Raw genomic sequence first — 16944 nt, forward strand, 5'->3', positions numbered from 1 at the left:
GCTGTCGGTTATCTCAGAGTGACAGATTACAGGGGTCTTCGATTTAAGGAAGTTCACGCGAATAATCTAATGAACATCGAAAATTCCAACGTTGAGAGTTGAAATTTGAAAGTGTGCTAGAAATATACAGCGTGCATTTATATTCTCGGAATTGTTATAGGATCTACCGTCTGGTTGTCGAGAAAAAATTAACGAAAATCACAACGAGTAATAAAAAGTGGCTGATGTCACATTTTGCTTGACGATTTTACTACGAAAGTATTTTTCGTTTCGACACGTGAATATTTGCAAAGCGTACTGAATATTTTCAACCCTTTGCTCGTGTTCTAATCGCTAATTCTCCCGAGCACGTGTTCACTCAACCAAGCTTCACTAACAATTTTTAATTTTTTTTTTCGCAATTGAATCTCAAAATACCTACGATCATTGCTTTTTACTTGGGAACTGAAGAAAATTTTAATTTAATAAATTGAACTTGAGCCCAGTCGTTGCAGATCATTTTATTTGAAACGGTGCTAAAATTTACGCGCCTAATAAATCGTACATGCACGGGGTTATAAAAAAATGTGCCTTAAAGTGCTGTAATCCAGGACACCCATTACAGAAAAAGTCCCTTCAATGGAATAGTTTTGCATTTGAGTGTCACGATCGTCGGGAATTCGAGAAAAAAAAGTATGAATATATGTGACTTTGCGATGGCTGAAAAAAAGGGAGGGAGCCTCGAGCCATTACACACTCACGAAGCATGCGCCCATTATGGTATTCTCGCCACGTTTTCATATCGTCGTTTAAACTTGTAGCGTCGAACGTGTACTACACTGTTATTCGTTAAACTGAAACCATTTGTCGGGCGTGACGCTCGACATCATTGCAGTTGTTATCTCCCTTCTTGCCTTCCTCTCTTTCTCTCTTTATTCCCTCTCTCTCTATCGCAACATCTTTTTCTCTCTTGCATAATCTTTCCTTGTTTCTTTTTCTCTTTCTCTCCCGCTTCTCGAATCTTCGTTTCTACAAGCCTTTTTGCTTCTCTATCGCATTCCCTTGCGTCTCCAGCGCGTTTTTCTCATTTCACCACTTTTCCTCTCCACTTATTCCCCCCCCCCCCCCCCCCCCCCGCCATCATCTCTCCCCTTCCTCAGTCCTCTCTTTCTCTCTCCGAAGCTTTACCTCTATCGATTACTTCCGAAGTGAAGGGCGTAATTCTCACAAATTTACCCCTTGAATCACCCGAATAACGGTCTTTTGTTTTCAACCAACAAATATTCCTCTCTCTCTCTTCCACCTTTTCCTCATTCTTATCCCAGTTTTCCTCGCCCATATGGTGGTAAGACCGATGGGAGGTATTTGTCGGTAGGGAAAGTGGAGGGCGCTTCTACGTCTTCCTGAATACACGTTCTTCTTGCTAGAAGTCAAGGCGTTGAAGTTCGGTGTACTTTTACTGTGCGGTGCACCAACTTATCCTTCGTGCTGCTATCGAAAACCTCATTTTTCCCTCGACTATCTTCTCGGACGTTTATACATGTAAGCATGTCGCGTTAGTCCTGTGGTGCCGTTGGTCTTCTTTCGTCGAAAGGTATGATTCTCGTCGAGCAAGACGGTTGAATCGCTGCACGGTTCACTGCATCGTTTGTTCCCTGGATGTCAGAGCGTGGTTGATTTGGTTTTGCAATTTTTAATAAATTCATGGTCTCCCTTGCTCTCGAAGTTTGGGATGCCGTCATTCAGTGGCTTTGAAATTTTTCATAACGGCTCACAGCCGATGAAATCGATTCGTCGCAAGCCCAATTAATCTATCGATTATCTACTTATCTTTTTCGAGATGAAATTGAAGCGTGGAGTAATCCGATTTGATGGTTCGAGCTCAATAATCATTCCGCGGGATAAATAATTTGAGAAAATTATCATTTTTCAATCTCGAGATGGTATATGAACATCAACATAATAACGCGCTCGGGAGCTCCAAGTTGGAGACTTTTCCTCAATCGTATATCCGCGATGAAAGTTCGGGGAAATTAGAACTTCTGATCTTCTTCATGCCTGGCAAGCCTGTGCGAAGTAACCTCTCCGAGTGAGGGACCCCGAACGAGCGAACCGTGCCTTGCGAGCTCACTGCGGTAACGGAAGTGGCCACTAACAAAAGTAGAGAAAAAGGGGAAGAACAGAAAGAAAGAAAGCTGATGGGGAAAGAGTAAAGAGAAAATAAAACACAGCAAGTGGAAGGATAAACGCGTGGGTGAGCGACCGCAAACGTTTCCGGTCTCTTTGACTCGACGCCCGAGAATTTACTGGTCCAGACTGGGCGGAAAGGTCTTGACGCGCCATTCCTGCCTCGTGTTCCGCTTTGCCCGGGATCGCTGAAGAAAACTACCCTCTACCTCAATTCATCCTTTTACTGTGTTCGGAGTGGTTGCCGTACGAGTTTTCCGGCGAATTTCTCAATGACTATACGATAAAAATAATAAATAAAGGTCTGAAAGAAATTTACTCAGGAAAATCGCGGAAAAGAGGAGTGAAAAACGTATGATTTATAGAATTTTCTTAGCTGCAAGATTTATCTTCCGGTAGAAAATTTCTGAAATAAATGCAAACGAGTACGATATTTAATATTGAGACTAGACAAACGTCCTTTTGTAAGAATCCCTGGAAGCCATCGAGGCTCTTATTAATCGAAAAACTGCCATCATCCAGCCCCGTCCAGACGCCGCGACGTTTATTTTACACACGAACAATTTCTTCCTAGCGCTTTATTATTTTTTGCAATAGTATTAAACCAAATATTATAACAAAATTTGAAAATTCAATACAAACCCGAAGGAGTAAGTGCGTTGAAATTTTGCAAGAGTAAAACAGAGTTTCAGCTGCTTCAAATATTGACACATTGAGCCAAAACTTTGTTAACTCTGGATATTGAAATTTCCGCTAGAGTTGTAAATGTGATCAAACATTGATAATTTTAGCTCTACCGAATGAGAAGCATCGCAGACTTCGTTTAAAAAAAGCTTGACCTACGCTCTCATAGGGAGCAATGCACGAAACTGTTGGCGTATATTGAACCTCTTGATACCACAATTTATTCAGCCATCAAATTCCATTATTTTTTCCATCATACTCGGGAAAAAAAGGGAGAGCAGCGTTACTTCTGAGCGAATACGGTGGTTCCACAGGTGAAAACTCATTACTTTAAAACAAGTCTTGTTAGCGATTGATTTATTTCAAAAGAAATTCGTTTTCGAAACCTCGCGATCCGAGGAGTTACAAATTTACGATAAACGTTGATGAACAAGATTTCAAAGCAACGGAATTGAGAAAGTAATCAAAAGCAACGATAATTTAAGAGTTTACAATATTAAAAGATAATTAAGACCTTTCATGGTCCGGTCGTGCAAAGTATCAGGAGCGAAATGTCGAAAAATATTGACGGCATTAAATGATTAACGATATGTCCGTATCCCGCGTTAAAAAAAGCACGCGGATTGATGCGAAACGTAGGAGCTCGAATATTTTCATGAAATTTATATTCCGCCCTAATTATCCCGGTAGTCTTGCCGATCTGCACAAGATAATAAAAAAGGCCAAAGTGTACATATTTATGTTCACACTCTGGTTAACTAAGGGTGCAACGTGGGTTGAAAATCTGCAGTTAAACCCGGAGGTAGGTGCTTGTAATATTTAAACATTGGTGTGTACAGCAGCGGCAGCAGCAGCAGTAGCAGAGGGGAAGAACGACTACGTTGCAACGGTTCATGCTCCGAGCTAAAGTAACTTTCAAGTATCTCATAAGACAGTCGTGAACAACCGCGGACGCAGTACTTAACGGACGATGGAAGTACGCGCACGTTCCTGAATAACTTGTACACACTTTCTCACCGGATACCGTATAAATACAGTAACGTGCATGCACCTATAAATTATATGTATCTGTGTTCTCATATATTTACAAAGGTATGAGTATGACCGAGTAAGAGATGCTGCCTAAGCAAATAGGCGCACATGGCAAAGGTGGCCTCGATGCATGCACATGCACCGCAACGACAATCTCCTTAGATGCCTGAGAAAAGGGTTAAGTTTGGGCTGCGCATACTGCAAGCTTGGTCTGCCATCGCTTATGCTGCATATACCGCTCGTCGTACTCGACAGTGTTTCGGTGTACTTGCCCTCTAGGTTCTCTACTGTGCACCTCTATTAAGGACGTCTTATAGAAACACTTTTTAGCTCTGGCGCGACATCCATGAAACAACATTTAATTGAAAGATTACTTGTTACGAGAATTGTATGATAACATTCTGTAGAGCTTGCCTGAGACATGATAACACTTTCTTTCGATTTATCATGATTCTGAGAAAAGCCACGGGTATCTGGAGAGGTGCAATGAACGTTTTGCTCAGTTGGTTGGATTGGAAAGCTCTTAGAGGTGGTTCGATTATGGATTTTTTTACTGCAAATTATGCTCATCTCAATTCCATAGCGATTTGAGAACAAACGTTTTCGTACACTCAGTGCCTGGCCTAATTTAAAAAACAAACAAGCTTGTACTAATTAAAAACCGGTTCTATATTATCTGCGTCGAGTTACAAAACTGAAATAATTTACTGTGACAGTGGAACAGCCACAAGCTTGAGGTATCTGAAATTCATTTGAAAATTGGATTTCTGTGCATTCTCTCGGCATTTCGTTACGAAGAAGAATACCTTGAAATAATTTATTTCTTTGCGGTCATCAAGTCGATGATCCAGCCTCGAGTTTTCATGAAAATAAAGAAGAGGGGTGTGTCACGTTTCGGCGCAAGAACGTTTCAAATAAAGACGTCTTCCAGCCCACGGAAATTTTTGAGCAAAATGTTTAGTTAATTCCTCCGAATTCGTTAAATATTACTTTTAAATAAAATGAGAAAAATGTAATGGGAGAAATGAAGATTTACGAAAAATTCTTTCGAACACTTTCGATATGTGTGCGGAATCGTTGGGCGGCTTTGTTTTGTAAAAAAAATCATCGTAAAAAAATAAAAGTTCGATTATTTCGATATTTCTCGCGCCCAAACGTCCCCGCGCCGAATTCTCCTGCTCCCCGATTCATAAGTTAAAACAGCTCTACAAATTGATGTTACGAATTGACAATGCGATTCATATGATTTAACTTGCGCCGGTGAGATCTATGATTCCAAAAGCCCGGCGAATACAAGAGAAGAATAAAAGACGTGGAGCAATTTTCTTCGGTTGGTATGATATCCAATTTTGTGGAGGTTGTGATATTGTGAAGTTTTGTCGGGACAATACAGGACTGAGTGGCACATAGAACTATGTTATTCTCTTGTACATATTCTTCTTGAGAAATTGTACATCGTTGGAGAGATAGGCCAAATGTCTGATTTAAGGGGTATTACCCAAGAAACAGGGAGAAACAGACGTGGCATTTCGTCGATTGTAGGAAAGCGTAGATAGGGAGTATGCTCTTGAGGCTATGGGTTGCTTTCCTTCGCACCAAAGACAGTAGCTGTGGAAAAGCAGAACTATATTCATGACCACCAACTGTGCTGTACCTTCCCTTGCATCAGCCCCTTCTTGTTCTGGCTCTCTCATGCTTTCAGCTTCCTCTTGTTCCTCTTATTCTCCCTCAGCGTCTCTTCCCTCTGTTCTTCCTCGCTTCATCGCTGTCTTTTTCTTACCCCTTTCACCGAGAAGCTTCGCGAACGACCTGTTTGCATCTCGTTATCCGCGCTATTTGTTTATAATTTGGTTCTACGCTCGTGAGACACCGGCCCGTGTTATGTCTCCCTCCGATTCAAATGGTCCACCAGATTCCAAGCCATCATTTCCGCAACTTAAGTAATAACTGAGTCTGCTCTCTTATAAAATCTTAGATGCGCAATGTTTTAAACGTTGACATACATCCATTATAAGGTCCTGTCAACACGAGGTGATGGAATTTCTTCACAACGCTCTTTTGGATTAAACGACTCTTCAACCTTCGAATCAATCGTTTTATCGGAGTCGTAATGCTGACAACGTAAAATCTCCAAATATTTTTCCAGTTTTTTGTCGAAACAGTGTCGTATAATCGAATCTCGTTGTTGAAAATCACAATTCGTCGCGTTTCGCAAGTCAAAACCGACTCACTTTTTCCCACGCTCGAGCATGCTGTGAATTCAGCCTTGAATCGGCGAGCGTCTTCATTATATATACATATAAACAGAGATATAGATTTATTTAAAGATACACCCTCACGAGCGAGATCCCTCTTAGGTATTTTCAATTATCTGAAATTACCTCTGATATTAATAATGCTGGCTGATATTTACGCTCAGGCCATGTCCCTTGAGACTCCGTTGGGTTTCACAAAGAAAAGAGGGAGAGAGAAAGAGAGAGAGAGAGAGAGAAGAGCCTGTGGCATAAATATAAAGTAGCACGAGATTGCAAGAACGAAGTCAAATAAGCCTTATTAGCTCACGGATCCCGTGGTGCACTGTTTTCATCGAGGATCGTTCGGTACCCTTGATTCAACCAAGCTCATATTCGTGTATTTTCCAGGAACAATTGAACGCTAACATGCTTGGTGAAAACAGTGAATTCGTATCATGCTTTTTCCGTAGTTAAAAACAAACTCGGTAGTTCATGAATACACGAATATGATTTTTTGTATTTCAGCAAAGCGACGGAAGGAATATGAAATGAAATTCAAAATTTTTAAAACTTTAAAAAATGGATTTTATATTCTCCACCATTTTTTATTGAAACGGTGCTCCTTAAAATTTTCTTTAGAACTAAACGTTAACTGTTCAAAGCTTTTAAACGAGAAGCTCCATTCGGATGTGAGAAGTACATGTATAATGAAGATACTTGTAATGGATCTCAAAGTGCAATGTAGATTGTTTTATTCAATCAAACGTCGAGGTGTACGAAACTGACGCGGATGATCGCGTGAATGGGGCTTCATCGCGATAATAGTTGAAGCAGAGGAACGTATAGGACAACGAGAGGGTGTAACGGCTCGAAAAGTTCGCACCCCTCTGAACGAATACCTGAATTATCCTGCTACCTTTGCCACAATTGCGTGGCCACCTATACTTTCGCGCCAGTTTCATTACATTTTTCGCCGTAGGATTTCTCCTGAGCTTCTGTGCTACCCTCCAAAAGCGGGAACATGTTTATTCCTACTGCTGCAACAATTTCTTTAAGGAAGTTTATCTGGTACCGAGTTAGTCAAAAGAAAAATTATTGCGACTAGCGTAGTCATAATCAGTGTTTAAACGTTTGGCATAATTAAAACATGGCAGAAACGTCTAAAAAAAAAAACAAATTTTTCTCAATTGCATCAATATTTTCTCGCCTGTTCTTCATATTTTATTGGAAGCCCCTAGTGTGAGTTGCGTGGATCAGAAAACGTAGTATTCGGTTTGCAAAAGCGCGCGGCTGCAACGTTGCCATCGTGAAAGTAACATATGGATTAACCTTCCAATAATCACCATTTTTCGAGAAAAAAATCATTAATTACGAAATTTATAAGTATCGGATATGGATTTTACAAAGCTGTAAACATTCTTCAGATATTTTTCTATCACTTATGGAAGTTTCTGTAAGAACCGTTTGTCAATGCCTGAAAATTTCATTTATAAAGACGGGAAAACTACTGAAACCCGTACGAGACCGTGTTCATTTGGAGAGTCCTTTTTAATATTTTTTTTTCTCACGAACAAAGTATCCTCGGGTCTTAAAATTTGGACAGGGCATTTATTTATTATTCATTACTGTATTCAAATTTTTTTGTCGAAATTTCTTAATTAATTCGCTCACCAGATGGACTTTCTTAAATAAAAAGTCCCGACGGAACGAGACGTTTTTCAAATAATTCTATTATCCTTCCACCCGCTCAATGATCGTTTGATTAATCAAGTTTCAATACACTTTAGCACTATTATTCACGCTGATTTGTTGTTTCGGTTGTTTACACGAGAAACGGGAGAAAAGAAAAGGTAAATTTGAGCTTGATTCTGGAGCGCCATCTATCACCGCTCCGCCGTTTTCCTGCAGCACCAGTTTCATCGCTGGCTATGTGTAAATGCATTGCCAGTGTGTGGGTGTGTCTGTCCGCGTGTACATATCCGTATATATCCGGTAACATTACCGTGTCTCGTATTTTCTACAACGGTTTCATACTCCTCCAACATCACAGTAGATGTCTCATTGGCCACGAGAATGAAAGAGGCAGAGGCCGAGAGAGGGAGAGAGAGGATAGCGAAAATAAGAGCTCGAAGAGGTGATGCAGAGGATAGTGTTCGGGGGGAGCGACGCTCTTCTCGAAGATGAATCGTTCGTAGAGCCCGGACGCGACGACGTCTACCGATATATCGAACGTGGAGAAAAGAGCGCAGGAGGGAAGTTTCACGTCCGTTACTTTAAAAGAAGCGTAACGAGGCTGCAAAAAAAGATTCGGAAGAAGAGGGGCCCGAGGGTGAGCTAATAGGACGAGGATATATAGAAGGGAGTACACTGTACGAGACTGTTAATGGACTATCAATTCATATTGAGAATCCCTATTATTTGTGCTACTGGCCAGTTGAAGAAAAGAACAAAAGTAGTCAGACTACGATGGGAGATTGCGAAAATAGTTTTGCAAATAACACACGAGTGATATTTGTATGGAATTGATAAGGCCCAAGTAGTTTCTAGCAATCATCTTACCTACTCTGAGTTTAATATCGAAGTTGTTATATCGGTAAATTAAATCCACAGAAACTGGGATGTCCGCCTGTCCAGGCAAAAATAACTTTGGGGCGTGACAAATCGTCGCGATACTCTTGCCTTTTGTTTTTTATTTTACGCTTTTCTTTTTTCTTCCGTAACAGTACTTGTTTATACCCCAAGAGTTCAATCATCTAGACGCGCCAAAAGGTCAAGGCTCTTTCTTCAGACCATTGCTTCGACGACAGTATTTCATACGTGACCTTGCCAAATTCGTTCCAGCCGCCATATCCTACACCATATCGTAATGTTCTACAGGACCCCCAATCCCCCTTTCATGACCATTGCGGTCTGTGGCAGACGATACAAGCGATCTGGCTCACAAGTTACCTAATACAGCAATATTACCAGTTATAAACGAAATATGAGCACATATATACATATATAGAGACGAGGGTGTAAGGATTGAGTATAGGGTGATGCTGCTGGTGACGTGGGACAACCAATTTCTCGAATCTCGATCAACTCTGGGTAATGGTTTATATTCTCTACAAGTCTGCCAGTTACTGCTACATTGAGCAGTTTTCCTGATGCTTCATCTACGGGCTGAACAGGTTCGTTACGATTTGGAGTTCCCAAACCCCCTTGAAGAGGTCGCCCTAGCCTTTAATTTCGTTTTTGTAAAAATTTTCTCCGATTCATTTAAAAGACGAAATAAAGCCTCTCATTGTCCGTTTTGAAGATTTAATCGGAAAATCGTGAGATTACGAACTATTGAAAGTCTAGCAAGTTTTTTCCTCGTCAAGATATTCAATATTTCGTTCCAATACTTGTATCTTCGTCTAATACCTTTCGCCAAGGTCCGTATGCTCTGTATGGGTAAATACCAAGTCCCATCACTATTATATACACAGTCATTACGTATTTGGGTACTCGGGGTGACGCAAAGAAAATGGCGTTACCAAATTCCCTGTACATCGATATGGTGTGGGCAGGGTTATTTACGAGGCATATTAGGCGAAGAAACCACGTACCGACATGATGGCTCGAACGCTTTGACTACGACGACGACGACGACGACGACGACGACGAGAATATCGTTTCCAACGAGTCAAATTTTGCAAATACAATATATCTATACATATCTCCATGACATATAGTAAACACACTGCGGAGAAAGGATGTCATCGTAGTATGGATGCAGAAAGATAGAAGAGAGAAGGGATGGGAAGAAGAGGGGGGAGGAAGGTGAAGCAGACTGGCCACGTTTTGCCAATATTTTCCGAAACGTGAAACGGAGAGAATGCGGTGGATACGGGGTGCAAGCGGAGACGTACAACATGAGTGGAACGGAATATTACTCTGGTAACACCAGAGTGTAGAGGATGCTTTCTCTGTAAATATATGTAATACATGGACGTATGAACTATTGACACTAGCCAGTAGCATAGAGCATCTTATGTGGCCACCTTCCTGCTGCTCCTACAGAGAAAGTCTTCCAGACATTCCTTTGGTCACTGTATGTGAAAGTTCTCTTGCCTAAGCTTGAAGAACGACGATCTTCCACCAATGTAAAATGTGTTCATCCGTTATACACACCACTATTTTGGGGAAACACTGCTTTTCATCCACGGTGCATGTATGTATGTTTATGTATGTAGCACGTTTGTATATGTTTGCAGTGGGTATACGCTCACCAACATTTTCATGTAGTGCCGGACATATCTCATGTACACACATACACCAACACCAGAGGCAGATGGACTAGCTGCAGACCTCGTCACTCGTTCTACATTGTGGAATTCTCGGGGTTGAAGACACCCCTTCAACGTTCTTTACGTCTACCTCGTGCTTTAACGTGACTCCCTCGGCTCTAAAACCCTTTCCATTGCAGCAAGAATGAAAGAGAGCGAGAGAGAGAGAGTTTTATATTCTGATTGTAAGAACTTTTGCCAACAAGACTCCTTCTCGACGCTCTCACACCGAGTTTACAAGGGACCACATCGCGATGGAAGCTTTTACTCATATTTACATGTATATGTATACTAAAGAACGTTCGTATATCCGAACTTTTTTTGGCAGGGATTGAGTGAACGATCGTTCCTATAGATCAGCTTTTATGAAATATTTATGCCTTCGTGTAAGTGGGCATGGGAATTATTAACTGTTCTCCTCCCGTCGAATTGGCTAAATAAATTATGTGTTCCCATAAGCGGCCGTGCGGTGAGTCCATTCATCAAGTTTTTTCTTTCATGTACTTGAAAACGTTTTTCTCCATCGCAGTTTCGAGATGCTATTCATACGGTCTGCAAATATTTGTTTATTATGAAAGTATTGAGCGAATACGTTGTTACGTTAAATTGTTGAGGTTACTCGTTATCTTCGCGTACTTGGGACAATGGAGATGTTTTATAGATATACGCACTCAATGCGGAGTTGATCGGCGGCCTGTGACGGATTGGATAAACGTTTTCCTGGTTCCGCACGTTTGGCGTCTCAATTATTCAAGAAGATTTGTTCCGTTCTCTCTCCTTCATCCTTAGACACTTCCCATTCCATTGCTAGAAACTCTCTCTCTCTCTCTCTCAATGTTTTACTATTCGGGAAACGTACAAGCCCGTCACTCATGCGTTTCACGCAGTCTCTTTTCTCAATTCCTCTCTGCGAAAAGAGATGCCTCAAAGGACAGAGAGAAAGTGCGGTAAATCGGAGCTGAAGCGAGGCTATAATGATGGGGATCATCGAAGGAACGAGACACAGTAAGTGCTAGGCGGGGACAAAGATGGAATATGGTAAATTTATATAGACGTGTGTAAACATGTATTTTCTGTGTAACTGGGTAAGAGCGGGATTGGGATATGAAAATGAGATGAGCACGAGTATGGAGCGCAGCTGTATACGAATATTTGTACAAAAGAGGAACCTTGTCGTGTTCGTGACTGTTGTTGTTGTTGTTGTCGTTGTCATCACCCGAAGGCACGAAAGAAAATTTTATACCCAGGAGTCGCCGTGGACAGTGAACGAAACAATGTAAAGCTCCGGGAGCATGAGCCACTCGTCGTCGTTACCTTCGAGGACATTAGCGTCTACGAAACTCGGGATAAGGAGATGGTGGCTCGACGTCGAGCGTCGAGCCGGGGATTATGGGCGGCCATAACACTCTTCCCTGGCGAGGCCGCTTGATGCTGCCAAGGATGGAAGGGTAGAAAAGAGCGCTGTACGCGTATACACTGTGTATAGTGTAAGTAAGACGCGTGGCCTTTTCACCTTCCGACCCTCGCGGAACAGTTATAGGTTGAGGGACTTTTCTGCTCTCCCTCTTTCTCACTATCTCACACATATACACACGTACACGGAGATCTCATTTTCTTCGCTCATCCATGTCTCGTGCGTGTTTTCTAACCTTTTCATATCCGGAACCGCAAGAGGGTCAAAATAATTGCGAAAACTGGCCTACCGATTGTTTAATTAGAATGAATATGTCGATCTTGTACTCGCTGTTGGGTCAATGTTGAGAATTATCAACGAATCTCGACTTGAGAATTCACTCGAGGTCGTGATTACCACTCATTAATGCATAGTCGATTATTTGACAATGGAATTGTACTGGGACCATATGTGCTGCGTTTGGTCCTAACTTTTGTTGAAATAGTTCTTTCTTTCATACTGGCTAAGATATGACCCTCTCTGCTCCCAAATACGTTAACCATGCAGAAGTTAATTTTTTACTGAATCGACAAATATTTGATATACTCTTGTATGCACGAGTCTGTAACAATGAGTCAGGGCTCGAGGAATATTCTGACAATGGTTTTTAAATTTCTTTTTTACAACTGGCCTCGAACCACCAACGCGTCTCTTAGTACGAGATGTTGTCACATTCACCGACTGCAGAAAAGACGCATTTTCACACGCTCCGTGCCGTTGTGATTCAATGGTATCTTACTGTACACGTTGGCATGAAATGCTGAAACATCGCAGCTTAACACACGTCCGAAGCTTCGTGCAATATTTTAGCCCGAGTTCAAACCCGCTTGTCCGAAGTTTCGTTTTTCAGTCAGTATCTCGGTTCTCGTTGCAAGGAGCATTACGTTTGTTCTTTATGAAAATTCGTTCATTACGATATCGTTATTATTTGATACATATTATTCAAATTGTGGCGTAACAACAAAGACTATCAGAGTGAAACGAATATTCATGAGCGTGATGATGATTGGAGGCTTATATCAACACTGTATTCTCATTTCTAGCGTGCATATATATATATTGCATACTATTATACAGTAAACGTACGTTTGGCTCTCCCTCGACACTCTTTTAATTAAACTCGAACAATGCCATTGTTGTCGCCCTTCCACGCGTTTCCGACGGTTTCCGGTTGCAACCGCGACCGAGATGGAATAAGAGAGTGAGGGTGAGAAAGAGAGAGAGAGAGAGAGAGAGAGAGAGAGGGGGGGAGTGAAACGAACCACGCCCCTTATACATATAACCGTGACTATTGACACATGTATACAGTACATATCGGGGCTAGCTGGCGTTGCGCGAGGTCCTCCGCTTTGTTTCATTTTCGTTCTCATCGTCAACGAGAGTCTTCGGGGGTTGTTGCCTGATCCTTTAGTTACCCCTGCAATCCTCACGACTGTAGAAGCCATTCAGCTCGTACTGCAGCAGTGCGTCCTTGTCCCTGAAATCTGGAGAGCAACACGAGAGATGATGAGACGACGACGACGAACGGTGCCTTTCACTTTCTGTCACCAAGGGCGACGAAACTTCAAGTACGTCTAGCGTTTCTCGTCTCTCTTTCTCTCTACGAGGGTCCTCATGCATCGAGATTCTGCAGCGTACTGTGTACCCCTTGATACCCTCAGGCACGACGTATATCAGTGTTATGTTCTTGGAAACACATGAAAATTACCGAGTGCCAAACTTGTCGATAAGAAAAATTTGAGAAGCATTTAAATCACGCTGAAATTTTCCATCACACGGCGATCCTTCTGTACGGACAATATGTGTATGTCTGTTTACAAGAAGCATTCAATTCGAAAATCCAATTTGATGCAATTCTATTCGCGACAAAGAACTGCAAAACATTTCTAGCCGCTCTCACATTCCTACCAAACTATTACCAATCGAATTTGGTTGATGTCGTCCTCCCTCCTGTGCCCAGCTAGATTTCCCCGGAAAACGCTTTTTCCCTCGCGACGCAAACTTCACTGTCAAATTGAAATAGTGTACGATCAACTTTTCGTATGAAAATATTTGAAAATAGGACGAATGTGTACGAGTCCATTCGCTTTTGAAGCGACCACTCTCCAACGACAAACTTTTCTCCAACGTTACTGCGTCCAACGTATATATAGTTGAATAACGGATACGTACTTTCTGAAGCAACGACTGGAGTATACTCCACCGTCAATTTAAACTCGATTCCAACAGACACAGAGAAAAAATCTATCGGGGAAGATACTTCGTCAAACAATCTCGACAAAGACATTTATCGTTCATATCGTTGCTTTTGGTATCACGAATTTTCATCGAGTCTTATGAACTTCAAACGTCGATGACAATCACAACGATATCATTTCTTTTTAAATCTATCAATATTCATCGAAATTTAAATGTTTTTCAAAGGAATATTTAAGAGGGATTGCTAAATGTGAGTGGAGTCGTAGAAAATGGACAACTCATTCGTTGCTCGCGATCACATTGAGAAGTGCCATCGAGATTTTCTCTGGCCATTTCCTCATTAAAATGGCATAGTTTTCACTTAATATTCTCTTTGTTTTCATTTTACTTTTGTGATCCTTCCTATCAGAGAATCGATGTACATTATTCAGATGTCATGAACGATTTCGTTCATGAAAACCACCAAACGCTGAAAAATTCTTATTTTCTTGAGAGCTAAAGGAACGAAACTTTGGATGATTATCAAAACTATAAATAACACAAACAAATTCGTTTGTATTTATCACAGTGGTTTGTACCTACGTCGTGACCGATTCGATCTTCTTCCCTCAGGATGAATCGAAAGGGACGAATAATCTTCGTGCCATTATTTTCCAAGTTTAAAAAAATATAAAGCTGTTTTTTTCGCTGTGAAATTAATGTTTGTCATTGGAAACCTTTCTGTGATAAATCTACAGAAACGTTTGACATTTTATTTACGGATTTTACAGGCACTCTAGATTCGTTGAATGATAGATTGGTCATTGAGAAAATAATAATAATTACAGGCGGTGACGATAATTCAACACGACCGCGAAAGGTAATAGCAGCTCGTAAAAAATGATTATACTGTCAATCCCTGTTATGATAATTTTACGTACCATCGTGTGTACTCAGTAAGATGAAGCGTACATGTGAAGGGAGAAGAGAAAAGTAGGCTATAAAAGTGCCACAAAATGTGAGTACAATAGTAAAAGAAAAAAAGAGACGAGAGACGCAGGTGAACCAGCAAAGTATATCGTGGCTAACACGAAAATTTTATGACGATGAACGCGTGAAGCTATAACAAAGACTGCATCGTCCTTATCGCGGCGACCCCATCGTTCATTCCCATAATCGTTTTTAACGACGACTCAAGACATGTCCAGCAGGCGTTCGAAAAAGCGAAAGATTACAATGAGCTGAATGTAGTCGATGAATGAGTGAGAGGCGAGCGTTACCGGCCTCTGATGTACGGGCGACCGCTGGTCACCATCAGCTGCCGCAGTTATGAACTAGCCAAGACTTTCGGCAGGTTGTCGGATTTTTATGCTCAGACTATGTATAATAGAGTGTGCGGGAAAAAAACGGGAAATTCGTTTGTACTCAGCCGGGAAAGTCGAATTGAGGCGAAAAAAAAGATCCCCAAAAGCAGAGCTCACTAAAAAATTATTTCGCGCGGCGCATCGCGTTTGAAGATTTTCCGCATAAGAAACTACTGAGACCTCTGATCATCGTATCATAACTCTTTAGGAAAAAAATCACGCAAAAACTACAAGATTATGTTTTCGTAGGAAATTAATTTCCCTACAAAAAAGAGGAAGTAATTCTCTACGAAAAACTACCAAAAAGTTTGTTCGTGAAACGAAAAATTTGATTTTTACAATCTTTTGAAATGTTTTTTTATCGATTCAACTTCAAACGCGGTGATAGCACCAAAACGGTTGCTCCGAGTTAATTCTTTTGTAGATGAATCGATTTTCTCTAAAAACATATTTTCGTGGTTTTTGTGTGATTTATTCCTAAAGAGTCTGTGATACGATGATCGCAGGCCTCACCAGCTTCCTGGGTTATTCTTATGGAAAATCTTCAAACGCGATGGGCCGTTCGAAACAATTTTTCGGTGAGCTCTGCCTTCGGCTACCCTTTTTTATTTTAACTTAATTCAACTTTCTCGGCCGGATGCAAAGGAAAAAAATCTTTTTTTTCCCGTACATCCTAATGTATAACAATCACTTATTCATTGATATATCACTACCAATATAAACGTATTTAAAAATAAAACGCTGAAGATTGATAGGAGGGTAAATATCGATTGAAAAATTGAAAGAATTGGCCTTTGCCAATGGGTGTTTATATGCAGGTAATATCCCTTGGGTCTGTACAAAGCTAACGCGAGCGCAATAGATTTCTATTACTTAGCTATATACTGCGTCAGAATATAGCTTCTGGTTTGATTCTTGACATGTAGTGTAATGGAAACCTTCTTTCCTCCTCTCTCTCTCTCTCTCTCTTCCCTCGTATGCGATGGTACAACGTAAGGTAAAGTCTGAATACACCCATGGGGGGAGTGAAGAGATGGAAGATGGTACTTGGATACGGGGTGAAAGCCCGCGCATGAAAACCCGAAGTGGGAAAGTGATTCTGGCCATAACAGCTGGTGCTGGTGCTCCACCACCTTGGCGTGTGCGGTCCCGCGTGAGAGCTTCGAGTTAACTGGAAACTCCCAACTCCAAAGGTGTGTATAATCTTGTAAGTATACATATATAACTGACTTGATACTGATGGCTATATGTGAAGCGACTTTGAGACTGGCGCGCACCCGTCGAGAGCTCACTTTGGAATCATCCGTTGCTTCTCTGTGTTACGTGCGTGCCTATGTATGTATGCTAAGCATGCTTGTCTGGACGCTTATCGCAACGCCCCTGCGGACAAATTTCCTACCAGATTCTTGGCGTTGAACTTGTATACGTCTAGAACGTTTATGATGCCTATACTACAAATACGTACGTATTCAAATAGTTGATCTCGTACGTTTTAGTTCCTAGTTTAATCGGGCTTTTGC

The sequence above is a fragment of the Venturia canescens genome, chromosome 4 (assembly GCF_019457755.1).
Source record: "Venturia canescens isolate UGA chromosome 4, ASM1945775v1, whole genome shotgun sequence".
Classification (NCBI taxonomy): Eukaryota; Metazoa; Arthropoda; class Insecta; order Hymenoptera; family Ichneumonidae; genus Venturia; species Venturia canescens.